Source organism: Phymastichus coffea, unplaced genomic scaffold (assembly GCF_024137745.1).
Source record: "Phymastichus coffea isolate CEN01 unplaced genomic scaffold, Cenicafe_Pcof_1.1 PCOF00036, whole genome shotgun sequence".
Lineage (NCBI taxonomy): Eukaryota > Metazoa > Arthropoda > Insecta > Hymenoptera > Eulophidae > Phymastichus > Phymastichus coffea.
The window spans coordinates 2,150,128-2,165,777 of NW_026706847.1; the positions used below are offsets into that span (position 1 = coordinate 2,150,128).

At 40.7% G+C, this 15,650-nt stretch overlaps 1 protein-coding gene across 1 annotated transcript in view; it reads left to right on the plus strand.

The window, feature by feature from the left end:
- The window catches only part of LOC131663503 (pikachurin-like), a 113,524-nt gene that overhangs the window by 78,387 nt on the left and 19,487 nt on the right, over positions 1-15,650 (plus strand). The gene's annotated exons all lie outside the window — the stretch shown is intronic.

Here is a 15,650-nt window from a genome sequence, read left to right on the forward strand (position 1 = left end):
TCTCTGTGCCTCTTCTCTATCGTCCGCCAGGCCTCTATTTCGTCTCCATGCGCGTCGTTCTTTCACAGGGATGCAGCGCAGATGGAAAAAGTTGCACGATAATCAGCCGTCCAAGCGTGATTATAAAAACTTTTGCTTCCGCACGCTTCGCTCATGGATTAAGAATTACGGGACCGAGGCAGCAGAGCTGGGGGCGACTGCTCAGGCTTGATCGTAAACATTTATGGCGCTATAAGACCGCTTCAAGATTAGTATCCGCGTGTCTACTTTATAAAGAAATATTATCTCTAGCAATGGCGACTTTCCTTATGAGCTTGGTTTACGACGAAACTTCTATTTCACCAAGAATAATCGTTCTAATCATCCAAGCTTTCCTTGACCTCTGGAATAACGTTTTATCTTGAAAATCTTCAATGCCTCATATTAAATTTTACTAGCTAGAATTCAAGCAGCTGCGGAACTTTTTGGGAATCGAATGAATTACGGATAAAGAGGGAAATTTACTGGCGCCCGCAAAGATCTCATTGGGGTAACAAGCCTTTTAAAGTCGCCATGGAGCAATCCTCGGGAAATCGAAGAAAAAAGAAATTAAAAGAAAAGGTAGAACGAGAGAAAGAACCCCCATTCCTTCCTCAGTCTTATCCTTCTAAAACTCGCCTCATCCGCGATAAGTCAGCAGCCAGTCTATATCTTTTATCTCGAGCGCTGTAACTCACCAGCATCATGGGCTAAGCCCGTGGAACCAAATCATCCGCTACAATTCTTGCCGCTCATTTTTTTTTTCTATTCGCGCCATATTTTTTCATCAAGATTATTGATAATGTGGCTTGTGACAATTAAGATTTTTAAGTGGCCATACTTTTCATGACCGGTCGTTAGCCGGTTAGTTGTGTAATATGAAATAAGTTGGTTGAAGTAACAACAACATCGAACACGCAATATGTATATTATGTGGTGAATATAAAGATACTAGATATGTAATAAATAAACTAGTATACTGGCATCCGTTGAAACATAGTGAAATTCATGCGTTTGTCGCTTATCTACATTATCAAAATCTTTTCGATCACACCAAAATGCTTTGTTGCGTGTAATTATTTTACAAGCTTCTCAAAATTCACTGATCAAATAACTAATGAGCACTAATAAATTGACTTAAATCTCATAAACAAAACAAACTGCTACTGGTACAATTATTTTTTAACTCTTCTATATATAATGTAATATTAAAATTCGAAATGAAAGTCTACGTGCTTTAGCTCACTCTCATCTTATTAATGATTGTTCCACGCGAAAAAGTTTGAAATTTAGCAAGTGAAAACTGTGTACAATTTCAATTAAAAATCGAACCCGCAACGTAATATTAAATATTAAATAATAATTTCATGAAAAACTTTTTTACATTGTTTAATCATTTAAAATATCATCGATGATGCATATTACAAAATTTATAAAAAGAAAAGAATATTAAGTGATTTGGTTACATTAATAATATATGTGTATAGTAAAAGTAAATAAATAAGTACTAAATACTGTTTGTAATGTAGAATGTTATTGCGGTAAATTATTATTACGATTATTATTATCATTATTATTATTATTATTATTATTATTATTATTATTATTATTATTATTATTATTATTATTATTATTATTATTATTATTATTATTATTATTATTATTATTATTATTATTATTATTATTATTATTATTATTATTATTATTATTATTATTGTTGTTGTTGTCTTTAGAATACTTTATTTATAGTATTAAAGATCGTAAATCAGCTAACTGAAGATATTTAATCGAGAAACTTTTTAAAATTACATTTCATTCTTTGTTTCGTCGAAAGACGAAAGTATTTCCTATATAGTAAAGGGGTAGTATCGTAATATAAGGTTGTAATATCGTCGCGCTCTCTCCTTTCTCCTAGTGGCCACGTACTATTTCTTTCTTTCTCTTTTCTCTTCTCCTTTCTCGATATACTTACTCAGTATGCCTAACTACGATATAACTATATGACTTTTCTTTCTTTCTTATTTAAGGAGAGTAGGGGAGTGTATGCGTTTCGGGTGACAGCGCGTTATCGGTTAGTTGTGGAGGTCAGGCAGTATAAATCATTCGTCCGAACTAATCGCACGTTTTTGAATTCTACATTCGTTAAACAGAATTTCTTTAACTTATTTAATTTGTTAATGTAGTATAGTTAAGCTTAATTAGTTTTATTAAAATAGTATTTAATAGACGCGTATTTATTCTAGTTTCTAAATAACTCTTCCAATCAGTTCTCTTTGTTTGAGTCGTGCTATTTTAGCAATCGCCGCGAGACAAACCCTCCTCGAACTCAGGTAACACAAACACAATTTACACAAACACTTATACATATCATTAGTTGACTAGCCACAAAATAGTTAAGTCCACAGTGACTAAAAAACTATTAATTCATCACGTACATTATATTGGTCGACTAGCCACAAAGTAGTCAATCGACATCACAACGCCACGTGTTTGATTTCACATATCACTTGGTCGGTTAGCCACAAATTAACCAATTTCAATTTCTTTTACATCCGACATATAGTATATATGCATACCTTTAAGTATCAATTGTAATCAATTAATCATAATGCGTTGTTATTTCTTTACACATGGATTGAACGCATGATCGCATGTTATCACAATATCAGTTTGCATTTTATGAATGTAAATCAACCAAAGGGTTTTCTCCATTTAGGCGGTTTCCGTTTGCGCTTACGCGCAAACATAGTTTGCACGCAAGATCAAACCTAACCGAACCTTGTGGAGTTTTTTCCCAATTTTTTAGGCCTATAATATATCGATCATATTGGCCTAAACTACGCATTCATTATTTCATATCCTTTCATAAACTACACATACATTCACGAACAATCCTTTCAGACTGAAATTTTTAATGCTAAAATTCTTTATTAAATTAAACTCTTTCTACAAGCACATAAATATGTTTATGTAGTGCAAATTACTATAAAATATTTTGTTTGCTAAAATTACTTATTTGATCAAGACACGCAAACGCTTACTATTCATTATACTTAACTTTATAATGAACTATTTTCTTTTTGTTCACGTGGTTGCATCTTCAATTGTGGTTATTTTCTGCAATAGGGGCATGAGGGCACTGGGTCACTGTGGCGATGCTAAATGCAATTAAAGTTGCAATAAACCGCGGAATAATTATTTATAAAACCTTGTTTATCGTTGACATCGCATAAGTCGAAGAATTAAAAAAATGAATAAACATTTTGATCCTCAACAAAAAATCTCTGAACAGATCGCTGAACGTTGACGATTTCCATCTACATCTCATTGCATGAAATATTTACCGAAGACGAAATTTCAAGGGAAAAGTAAGAAATTGAAGGAAAAATAATATAATGGTCCACTACCCCGTCAACACACACGATACGCGAAAAAGAAGCTCGTTAACATTCGATCGCGAGAGCTGAAACGCTTGTAAAATTCAATAATTCGAGCGATTCCGAACCGAAAGTCTCCATTTATATGCGGAATAATAAAAATTGGATCTCATAAAAGTTAATTTCAAATTGAAAAGCACTCGGTACGCTTGATCCCTCGTAAAAATGTCGGACTCGTACGGCTGGCAACGATAACAATAAACTTTTGACCTAGATATTTATTCGAGCGGCAGATTAAATAGTCGCACGCAGCTGTCATCTGCGTCATTTTGTCTTCTCCTGAAACGTGACTGCGGCTCTCGTAACTGAGATGGGCAATAGCGCGAGTAGGACGGCCTCGAGCGGCAATATAGGTAGATCGCGCGCAAAATTGCAAAATTGCTGCTCCTCGCCGTCGCCTCTCGCGTAAGCTCCGTCTCAAAGAACCTCACCTTTATTCTTTTCATTTTCCAGTCGATACTGACCTCATTTAAAGCTCCCCGAGTGCCCCCGATGCTACATTGACTCGCTGTCTCGGTGTACTGCATTTAACTTACCTCTTACAGGCCAGCACAGTCCGTATTGCTTTGAAAAATTTTACGCCCTTACCTTTCTTTTGAGAGTCGGATCGAGCTGTTACACTTATAGCTGCAGTTTCTTACTCGTAGTCTATGGATTATCCTTGATTCAATTTTTAACATAGTTCTTACCGTTTCTGCACGAAGGCAAGACGAATGGCTAGTGAAATATTTTTAAATGAAAAGGTGTGACTTTTACCCGGTCTTTGTGCTTTTGTAGATGTTCAATGTACTCTTACTTTCAATGACCCTCAGCATCATTTAAGAACGCTTTGTCATTCGTAGTGTAAGAGATGCTTAGTTTTGCACTTGAGCATTCGAGCGTCGATTAACTGCTTTTAAAATTCTGCTACCTGGGTATATCGGAAAGACGGAACTCCGCAGCAGCAATGCACAGCCAATATGAAGGTTCGGGTGCTGTTAATGCTGATCTGCTGCGACTTTTAACCATCATCAACGCCCTCGGATCCACTCGATCGGCGCAAGCGAACCAACGTGCGAATCAGAACAAGGCAGGCTCCCCGTTGAGCTCGCGAGCTATTTATGCCGGCAAACTGCTCCGTAATAAGTTCGAGCGAAGGAGGAGCGAGACGTCTCGCTCGTTCGCGATGGGCTTTGCGCGCCCAGTTCCGCACGAGGCTAGGTCCCTCACTGCCTGTCTCGAAATCGTTTAACTTTTAAGTTTTCGAGCTTCCTCGCGAGGGGGCGAGTTTTGCTTGGAATTTACTCTGCCGGCCTTTGACGGTACACGCGCGCGGCTAACGTCGAGTGCCTTCTTTGTGCTGCCATGCGCAAAGTCACTTTTGGATTTCTTAAAACGCGCGGAGCGAAATTACTTATTCCTTCTTTGGCCGCGCCGCGCGGATCCTATTTATGTTCTCGCTTTTAAACAGTCTGCTCTGGCCAAGTTTGAAAACGTTTTGCCAACCAGAAAAAATCATTTGCTCTCGCAGCCATATCGCTGGATATGTCGACGTAAATATCAACTTTTTTTTCGTTTTTCTCTTTATCGAAGCGACCGAAAGAAAGTCACGCGAGTCGACGTCGTATCTCTCAGACACGTCGTTGGAAACTCCGGTCGCGGAAGTAACGCACGCGGACCTGTCGCTGATTGCTTCACGCGCCGTGACGTGACTACCTCGTTTTTCTTTTTTTTTCCCCTCCCTCGAACTCGCTTCCGTCCTCGCGGTCGCTCTCCTCCGCTGCTGATTACGTGCGCGCCAGCCTGGGAATCCTCCTCCTTCGCTGGACGCGAAATTGATTCCTTGCGCTTCGTCGCGCCGACTGCTGCTGCTGCTGCTGTCGCTGCTGCCATCGACGACCAAAGTGAAAGATATGCAGTGCTCGGGGACTCCGCGAAGATTCGACGTGACGGCAAGTTTTACGATTTTTAGATTTTTCGGTCGTAGTACCGTAACTCTCTTCAGAGGTCGATTGAAAGTCAAGATACCGATCAGACAAGCATAGACAAGTGTAATGATGCCTGTAATCTGTTACGTGGATGCACATATTAATATTAGTTTTTAAAAACTTGTAAATTAACCTTCAAGAAATATTCGTGTCTTGATACAAATATAGTCTTAATTTTATTGCAACGTATTTTCAACTTGTTTGACAAATTCTAAAAAACATTGAATACGTTTGTAAACTTAGATAGAAAAAGTAAAATAATAAATACTAAAATATTCTCTTATCTTTTTTTCCTCTCCGTATCGCGTCTTTCCATACTGTCTATTAAAATTCATTTGTTTAAATACTTCTTACACTCACATAGACTCCTGATATCAAGTTGAAAATAAGCACTACATATTAACTGCATGTAAGAAACAATTAATTGATTCGTAAACAATTTAATTCAGATCCGATTACTTTTGAGAGCAATTTTATTCAAGTTTTGTTATCAAGTCACTATAATGAACACACATTGATTAAAAATCGCACAACTGTGCACTTATTTTTTTAAATGTATCAAAGATCTACTAATTTTGTTATTTATACATGATATCATTTTGTAATATACATGTGTGTGCGCGCGCGCGTGTGTGTGTAACCACGACACTTGCTGTATCAAAAAGAAAATTTTCAATCTTAACAATTGAATCGCGCTTTAATTACTTTTGTCTGTACATTTAGAGCGATGAAGAAACTTGAAAATGAAAAAACATGCTTCTTGTCGTTATCGTCGTAGTCATGATTATTCACGACTAGGTTTAAATTTAGCAAGCTAATTATGTCATAAATTGAAATCAAATTTTTCTCGAATTATTAATACACTTATGATGACAATGGCAACGTATATTCTCAAGTCTCCGAACGAAAGTGTTATAACATAATCTAAAGAAATAATTTATCAGTATGGAATAATTTACCAGTATGGAAAGAAATGACATGAATATTTTTGTAATGTACTATACAGACCATAAAAATGTTAAAATACAATAGGAAATAAAATTATTATCATATACTTTTTTAACTATTATTGCCTGCGTAGAACATCACAATTGATTTTATAATTTATAATAGATGTAATGATATAGAATATGTGCAACAATGGAAAATATAATCAAAATTGAGTCAAACCAGGCCGCGAACAAGTATACCATTGTTATTTGAAAAGAATAGAAAATCTGTGTTGTCGCAAGGAAGTCAGATTGCCATAGGATTAATGAGATTGTTGCGAACAGCCGAGCGGTACACGTGTCTCGGGCACGTCTGGGGCACATGTGAGGTACATGTGGGCGACGGGTAAACGAATTTGAGGAAAACCCAATGCACGATAATCATCGGTCATAAGATATTGGGCGAACTCTTAAAAAACATGTACACGCAGAAGTGACGAAATATGTAAGGACACGTGCCATTTCTATGCTCGAATCGTGCTCTTGTTGTGAAAAGGATAATAAAATAGAAACAAGCGGCAACGTAAAATATGAAAGATCGCATGCGCTGGAAAAGCCCGAACAGGTTAAGTGTTTCTCCTCAACTTCACTCGTCACGACGTGCATGGTCGCCATGAGACGACCAGGGCTGTGCGCCACTACAGATCAGAGATTCTTTTCCGAGGTTGCTGCGACCTCAGGACAACACAAGGGAAATCACCCAGCGCAGACTTACACTTGGGCAAAATCTGTGACTGTTGGCGATCCATGGTGGAGCGGGGTGAGTTGGAATGCGTGCACCTAAGCAGACGACTTGGGCCTCTCGGACCACGCCCTCGAAGGGCAGGAGGGTGAGCTCAGAGCGACGAGTGAAAACGGCATTAGGCCTTCAGCTTTCGAGCGAAGCAGTAGTAAAATAAAGGGATCTCTGCATAGACCCAACGTCACAAATAAATTATAAGTTAATTGCAGTGGAAAAATAATAAATAAGCTAGCCGATGAGCTTTTCTGACTTATTCTTGCTCACCTCACCTGAACAGAGATGTAATATTAGGTTTTGTACGAATGGAATATATTTGAAAGCGAAAACGTCGAGTTCTCGCTGCTACTTTGATCATTTTTTATAATAGATACGACCACTGCTTGTAATGACGTGGAATTCATTAATAATCGTACTGATGAAGCACGTAGAACAGAAACTTGTATTCCAATTCGTAATAAAAGCTTTTTTTGCAGGTATAAATTTAAAAAATAATGTGATCTAGCAAAAATGCGTAAAATAATGATCAAACAAAAGTATAAAGTACGAATAAAATAGATTTTAAGCTTATTATCAATAGCGTAAGCAAGTAATGGTCGAATACATTTTATAAACTAGATCTCGTACCGGCACGAAGTTCAACATCTCTTTAACGTATCTACATCGCAAAACTTGCAACATCAGACGCATGTTCACTCTTATGGTAATGGAAAAATGTCATAAATTTTAAAGGCAAAACATACATAAAGAACCAATGTGGTAAAAGGAAATAAAATATTTACTATCTCGTGGATGGACTACGTATTATATTTTTATGTTGTTTTGCATTTAATAAATTATACACTGCGCAGTGGTAGCCACAGAAAAGTAAACACTCGACGTTTTCCGACTTCGCATTCAGAAATGTTTATTTCAACGTATTATTCGTCTGTTTATCAAACCCACTGATAAACCCAGAACGAAAAGAAATGGATTTAATAATAAATTCAACGTTCGCACCTTTCTGTGCACGACACTAATTCCGATCAATTTTCTTCATCGACGTAATTCAAAGGTGCAATCGAGGATTCCGAAGAAGTTGATTTAATACTCCAATGCACGAGTAGGTAATAAGATTGATATAGTGTTCGACGACTCTGTAAAAAATATTCTCTCTAGCCTGCACTTCGGGAAAGCGAAAAACGAAATCCCATAAAGTCTACTTCTGCGCGTACGTCGACATCCGATTGAATGCTCAGTAAAAGGCTTGTAGCCGTTTACTAGACATCGAATTGAATTATATATGTATATAGCATCTTTGTCGTCGTCGTCGCCATCGTCGTCGTTGTCGTTGGTAACCCTTGAAAGTTTGAGCCGCCACGAGAGGGGCGCGCGCGGATAATGAATATAAGCCTCGACTCTCTTGAATTTGTGATTATTCGCGTCAAAGGGCATAAAGTGAGAGTTAGTCGTTTTTGCGCTTCGATCCTCTGGTTTCCCGCCTCGTAATTGCTTTGAAAAGTTTGAAAAAAAAGGGTAGAAATCGACGAATCCACTTTTTAGCCCATTAGGCAGTCCCGACGACAGGACGTATAATTAGCAGAGATGGGCCTCCGGCTAAACTCTTGTCTCTCTCGAGCTACGTATGTATATATATTTCTCCCTCGGTTTCGCTTGTTATCTATATATACGTTTTAAGGCACCGCGGACGTAAAGGGATCGCGGACGGATAATTTCACGGGTCATTTTAAAATATTTGTACCAACATACTGAATGCGGCCGAAGGCTCTTTCGCGATCGAAAGTTAAGCAATCGTAACGGATCATTTTTCTACTCTTAGATTTCGGAATGAAAACATCATTGCTTAATGAAATCGTTGTGGTAATGCGAGAAAATAACGCAGATAACAACGTTATACAACATTGATCATCTGGTACAATGACAATGACGTTATCTTGCACAAAGCTCGTTAGCGTCACTATAGGCACGGCGGAAATGAAAATAGACCAAACGAGAAGTGACATTAAGCAGACGACTGCTCTTACAAGCACATTACACTCACTTCGTCGGGGGAGACGCACAGCGGGGCTGGCGCGCGGAAGGTCAAATGATAACTTGCTCCGCGCACGCCTGCGCCTCGCTACTCTGGAACGGGAGCTAATTAATCTTGGTGACGAAAAGAAAATTTGTCATTCGCTCGGACGTTCTTTCTTTTCTTTTCTTCGTGGCCGAACTCCGGCTCGTCTCCCTCCTACCCAAAATCGCTTTTCCCGCAGTTTCCTGCGCAGTTTTGCGGGAGCGCGGCGCGTGAATTTAGAACGGGACCGAGGACGACGACGACGACGACGCTCGCGATGGCCTTCGAGCACGCTGCGCGGATTACAGGCCTTGCAATTAATTCCTCGCGCGAGCGGCTCGTCGACCAGCTTTTTGAGTGGGCGTGACTTTGTGATAATTGGGAGCAGCGGACAAGTCACCTGTCACTGCTCACGAATGTCCGAATGACGCGATTCACATTTCTGAGCGACTAATCGACTTCTCACTGCGCCATTCGCTTCGACAACAAATTAACGATAGCGTTATCAACTTCTTTTTTTTTTTTTGCAACGCTAGCAATTTTTGCGTCATGAATTAATTATCGATAAAAAGATAACGAATAACGTTATTGTTAGTGTTCGACAGACGACTCAAGGTACTTGATAATGGCCCGTACGGATGATATAATTCACTAACATTTTAAGAAACAACACATTCACGGAATTAGTTATTTATAAAGTCAAGACTGGTGGGCTATCGTATTTTTTTGGTTTTATATATGTAAAGAAGAACGCGAAGGCTAAACTTTTTACTTTTAATTTTTAACAGCTCTGCTTGCGACAAAGACAGTTGACGATTGGAGCGAATAACTCTGCCCGTATTTTTCACGAGTGACCATTACAACTAACGAATATACCGATGGCGCACGGCATTAATGTTGATCGGAAGAAAAACACAACCTTTGATATATTTCTCAATCAGTATTCAGTCAGCTGGCGAACAAAAATAACGAATCATCGTAACTTACGTACATTCCAATTACTAGTGATTGCCCGCCATCAGAGATGTCGAAATACTTGCAATCAAATACGTCTGGCGTGTAATCCGATGAGAATATAGAATGGCCGAGAATGAATAGGCACAAAGCATCGATCCCTCAACCGTGTTACATGTAACTAAAATTAGATCTCCGATTCATTAACTATATTGACACGGCCAAATTGCCAATCCATCATTTACTTACAGTATAGATTGTCAGTCACACATCGGAATCGATCTCGCATATCTGAGCCACCGTGAGAGTTTAACGAACCTCGGCTGAACGTGTTGTTTGTTTTTCGCGCCGACCATACGTGCAGCGTCGTCGCGCTCAGTGGATCTCTTTTTCATGCAGGCGCGTTGGTCGCGGAGAGACTTTAACTTAAGTAACTGAAGTTATTTAACAACGCCGTCCTTAGGAGGACGGTGCTCGCTCGGCGTTTTGCATATTTCTGCCTGAACCCCGGCAATTATGAGGACATTGTGCGCCAACCGGAAATTAACCCCCAGTTGAAAGTTAGTTGCCCAAAAGCGTTATACACCTATACTCGCCGCGTCGACTGAGTTTAACGCAATTTGCCGTACAGTACGACGCGCCCTAGAAATTCTCCTGCATTTTTCATTGCCACTTTGTTCTGCTAATCTACTGTATCGACCAGCTGCGTTAACTCGAGACTGCAGTTTACGTTGCCTTTGGAAGTCGCCTCGTATATGTATAAACTTGCTGGGTAATTTACTGGCGCAATCGACGTGTATAATTATCGGCTTCCAGACGAATGTGGAGCAATATATTTTACATTGTTTCCACCAAGTTTCGCTGTAATTACAAAGTCTGCTGTTTCATTCTCTGATTAGTTTACGCCTGACTTTCGAAAACTCAATGAATTGCGTCGTGCTGGATCTCATATAACAGCGCACATACTTGAAAAATTGTTGCTCATGAATAATCAGCGCGATTTTAACTGATCAAATAGCTCGGATTCTAGCGAGCTTTTGCATATATTGGCCAGAAGGGCTACGTGTGACTTTTAGTTATAAATTCAAAGTAAACAAGTATAGGTATGTAGAGGACTCGAAGCTCTCGAACAAACAAACCTTCGTGAACGCTACTCAAATGGCTGCGGCGCATGACGTACTGTGTGCCGAACTATCCCATATGATTGTCAATTCACTCGCTTCGTTTTCATTCAGCAGCCACATACGCTCGACGGAATCGCGCCAATATTGCAAGCTGCGTAACGCAAACCTAAATTATCTACGCAAATAAAAATAACAAAGATATTTCCATTGTCATACTATTTTGAAATGTTTTTAAAATATAAAAGTTGTTTATCTTGCCGATAAATTACCATTTTATGTATTCCCGTGCATCACCGCTTCTCCTGTGTCGACGGGATGATCGCAAAGAAAGCACAGCTCATGCGAGTTATTTATGATGCTTTTATCGGGAAGCCCTCGGTTATCTATTAACATAAAACGGCGAATATTGCTTTGAATTTTAATCCGATGGAAAGAGGAAAAAGCAAAACTGCCGGCTCTCGCAAAGCAGAAATACCTTCACTTCGGTCGGTGCGTTTTCAAGTTCGCGATGCTCTTAAGCCCACACGAGGAGTAAAGCTTTGCTCCAATCAAACGGGAGAAAAAGGCGTAGAGTCAGCGCAGCCGAGAGCAGGTTAGGAGGAAAAAATCCGGTAAAAAAAGAATGAAACGACACCGGCCTCGAGGGCATACTCGTTAAAAGGCAGCAGCGGGACGATGCGACCCTCGGCATTATTCGCATCCAGAGAGCATCATCCCTCAAAAGCGCTCACTCTCTTAAAGCCGTATACAAGCTAAGCAGAGCTAAGGCTATATCGGGAGAAAAGCTTTTTTTGAGGAAGGGAGGGGGAGAGACAGCGACGGAAGAACGGGCACGCGTGCGCGCGTCTCGTGCATTATACATGCGCGCGACTTGCAAAGTTTTCGCGTGCCGTGTATCTGCATAACGACGCGCGCGCGCGCGCGCGCCGGGCCCACGAGGAGTTACGCCTATAAAAGCGGCTCGTGAGAAACGAAACTACGCTCCAACAGTTACAAACGAGCTTTATATTACGCAATCGAGCCGATGGGCGCGTCCGCGTGCGCTCGTTTTGTCTAGTTTTAACCTCGCCCATGCTATTTTGCAAACCGAGATTTCGCGAATATTATACTTAGCCGAAAGTCGTTATGCGGTCGAGTGTTTTCGCGAAATTGCGTTTGGATGATCTTTGAAACGAGCGTGAATTTAACCACCGCGCGTTGCTGTTTAATTCTCGTAATGAGAGCGTAAATTTTGACTGGTGGTTTTGCAGTTGCTATATGCCAAAGTTTATGCGTAGAGCTCTATGAATTCCGTAACGAAAAAAAAAAGTGGTTGGAAATAAATTTTCGTAATTTCACGAAGTCAAATGAAAAGGTTGTCTAAATAAAGAAAGAATCTAAGACGCGAAACCAAGTTCCATTAACATTTTCCTTCTCTCTCTCTCTCTCTCGCCCGCGAGGCAAATGAAAGGGTGGAAAATAGAAATGTGCTCTTGTAGCCGTGATTGAAAACCCGTTGCAGCGCGTAGTTCATTCGAGAAATTACGTAGGCGAATTAACAATCGACTGAGCTTTTCAATTGACCTCGAGCGCTTGCGCGATCAAAGCCCCATTCAGAGCTGGAAAATTGTCAGCGGCAACGTCGCTCGATTGTAACTCAAGAGGAACGGCGAGGGAAAAAAGGTTTCTTTTGCTCTTGTTCCCACTCGCGTTAAAATGACAGGCACTTCGCTTTTATTCTTTGGCTTTTCAATCGCATTTAACTTTCGAATTCATCTAATTCCGCGAGTGTCGATAAATTTTCAAACAAAAGTTGCGACATTTCCTTGTCCCCGCCAGGTGACGCGTCCGTTTGCGAGAAGAATGCCTCTCTTGCTGCAGTCAATAGCATTCGATTGACGAGCCCTTACAGAGGAATACTTTGATGCGCCATGCGATCTGGACTATTACAGAAGATTAATTAACGATGGGATTAGATTCGTGCCCACGTTCAAAAATCAGCAGCGTCTCCGAGGTGCCGCTTAATTAGGCCAATCGCAGGGCCGTTAGTCCCCGCTCGCCGCCGAGAGAGGTATATCTCGTTGATTAAACGTGTATATATATATATATATATATATATATATATATATATATATATATATATATATATATATATATATATCCAAACAATCGTTTCGCGGGGGAAATTGGCGAGCGAGCAAGAGTGGATAGCAGCTCCCTCGGAAAAACTTTGGCGGCTGGCGGCGCCCGGCTGCGAGTCAATTTTCTCGAGAAACAAGCCCGCAAAGTTAGCTTTAGCCAAAGTTTCCGCGGCGCATCGCTCCTCGCAGTAGGCAGCCCTTTAACCGGGGCCGCGCGCGCGCGGACGACAAGTAGCTTCGCTTGTAATTTTGCTTTCTCAGCGGGTGGCGCAGCGAGTATGGGGCGTGCGGGGCGCCGCTCGCGTCGCCGTTTTCAGTTCCCTATTCCCTCGCCTCGCGGCAAACGTTGACGTATTGCCGCAAGATAGCTGCGCATCATCGCTTTCGGCTCATTCTCATTCCGCCCTGACATTCTTTTCTCGTGCACGCGCGGGCCGCGCGAAAGTTTTCAGCTAATACTCGCCGACGCGAACGCGCACGGGGAGTTCCCGGTCGCGACGCAAACGCGCAAGCGCCCAAAGTCGTTAGCGGCGCGATCAGATTACGCAGCTAGGCGCTGCTGCTAAGTTCCCTCGTAACTTGGCTCCAAACCAAACGAATGTCCCACCGGATTCGCTTGTTATCGCGAGCACTTGATAAAACGCGCGTCGCGGATCGTCGCGGATGTTGGCGCGCGAGAACCTCGCGCCAAAACTCGTTTCACGATACTCACAACTGCGTTGGCGAACGACAATGGCCGATCGATCTATAGAGGTGGTGCGTGCTCCGCGCAATGCTCTCGGATTGGCGACGCGCGGCAAAGTTCCACGCGAGCTACTTATGCAATGCTCGCAATTCGTTTTCGAAGAAAAACGCTCGGAGCTCTAGTTCCGACGCTGCGGGCCATCGATTGCGCGGAATTGCCACCGCGTGGCTGTGTATCGTTGTACTGTACAGGCAGGTGGCGCGGACCGAAAACAAACACCTTTTAAAGCGGATGGATTAAAAGGATTTCGCTCGCTCTCGCTTTGGATTTTTTTAACCAAAATCCAGGCTTTTTGCGCGATCTTTCTGCTTCTTTAATCGTATAATTTCTCGTAGCACCGGCCATGTCAGATGTTTACTTCTTCACTTTTGGAAAATTACCTATAAGAACTTGTACAACTTTTTTTAATAATCGTTGCAATAGAGTTATTTATCAAGAACTAGAAAATGAGGCAAAAAAACGTGAGATAGGATAAAGTTATAGCAAGTATAGGATATTGCAACAGACGAAAGAGGTATTACTTCAAAAGAAAACTTGTGCTAAATTATTTTTATCAACGCTATAACGTATCTAAATATTTAATTTTCATCAGACAAATTTTACATACCGAAATGTAATGATATCTCTTCACTTGTATATTGTTATCTGATTAATAGATTATAATTGAAATTATAATTCTCAGAAAACCTTGGATAAGAATAAAACGGTCCCTGATATTTAAAAAAGCTCTTATTTTATATTATTATTTGAATGGATCAAGACTAGATAACTTTCGGACAGATATGTGAGGTGAATTATAATTTATTTCGATACTTTATTCAAAAAGTGCATTTTCACATGTTCTGCCAAAAACGTTAATTAAGTATAAATTGATTTATTATGCTATTTCGTAACTTATTAAGAACTAAAATAACATTACACTATGATCGAGTAGTACAGCTTAATTTTTTGTTAATTAAAAAAAAATTTATTAAATGCAGAATGTAAAATTGTGCTGATTATCTACTGCTGTTGTTGCAAATAAAACCGACGCAAGTAATAAGCAGAGAACTATGAGATGAATAGTACATGAATAGTAGAACATTACGTAACTGCTATTGGCGTTATTGATTCTTCTCCAATGTCAATAACAATCTGTAAAGGGAGAGTCGTTGAATCTGATTCGACAATTATTTACGTTCACGCGAGAGGAAGTTTTTAAATAGGAAAGATGCGGGATAACCTCACGAATACTCACGACAACATACGAATAAACAAACAATTTATTCCGTCGACCGGCCGTCACAGCCACGATGGGCGTCGCGTCGCGAGACGACGCCGCGTCTCCTGAATGACAGATGCAACCTGTACGCTCGGAGACGGCCGAGGCGAATGCACGCCCACATAGTAGAGCACACTCTCCGCCGAGATAGCACGGGTACTGCTATCGCACGACCGTGGCACTAATGCGCGCGGTCGGTTGTTGCTTGTGTCGCGCTTGTTGCTCCTGAAGGAGCTGTCG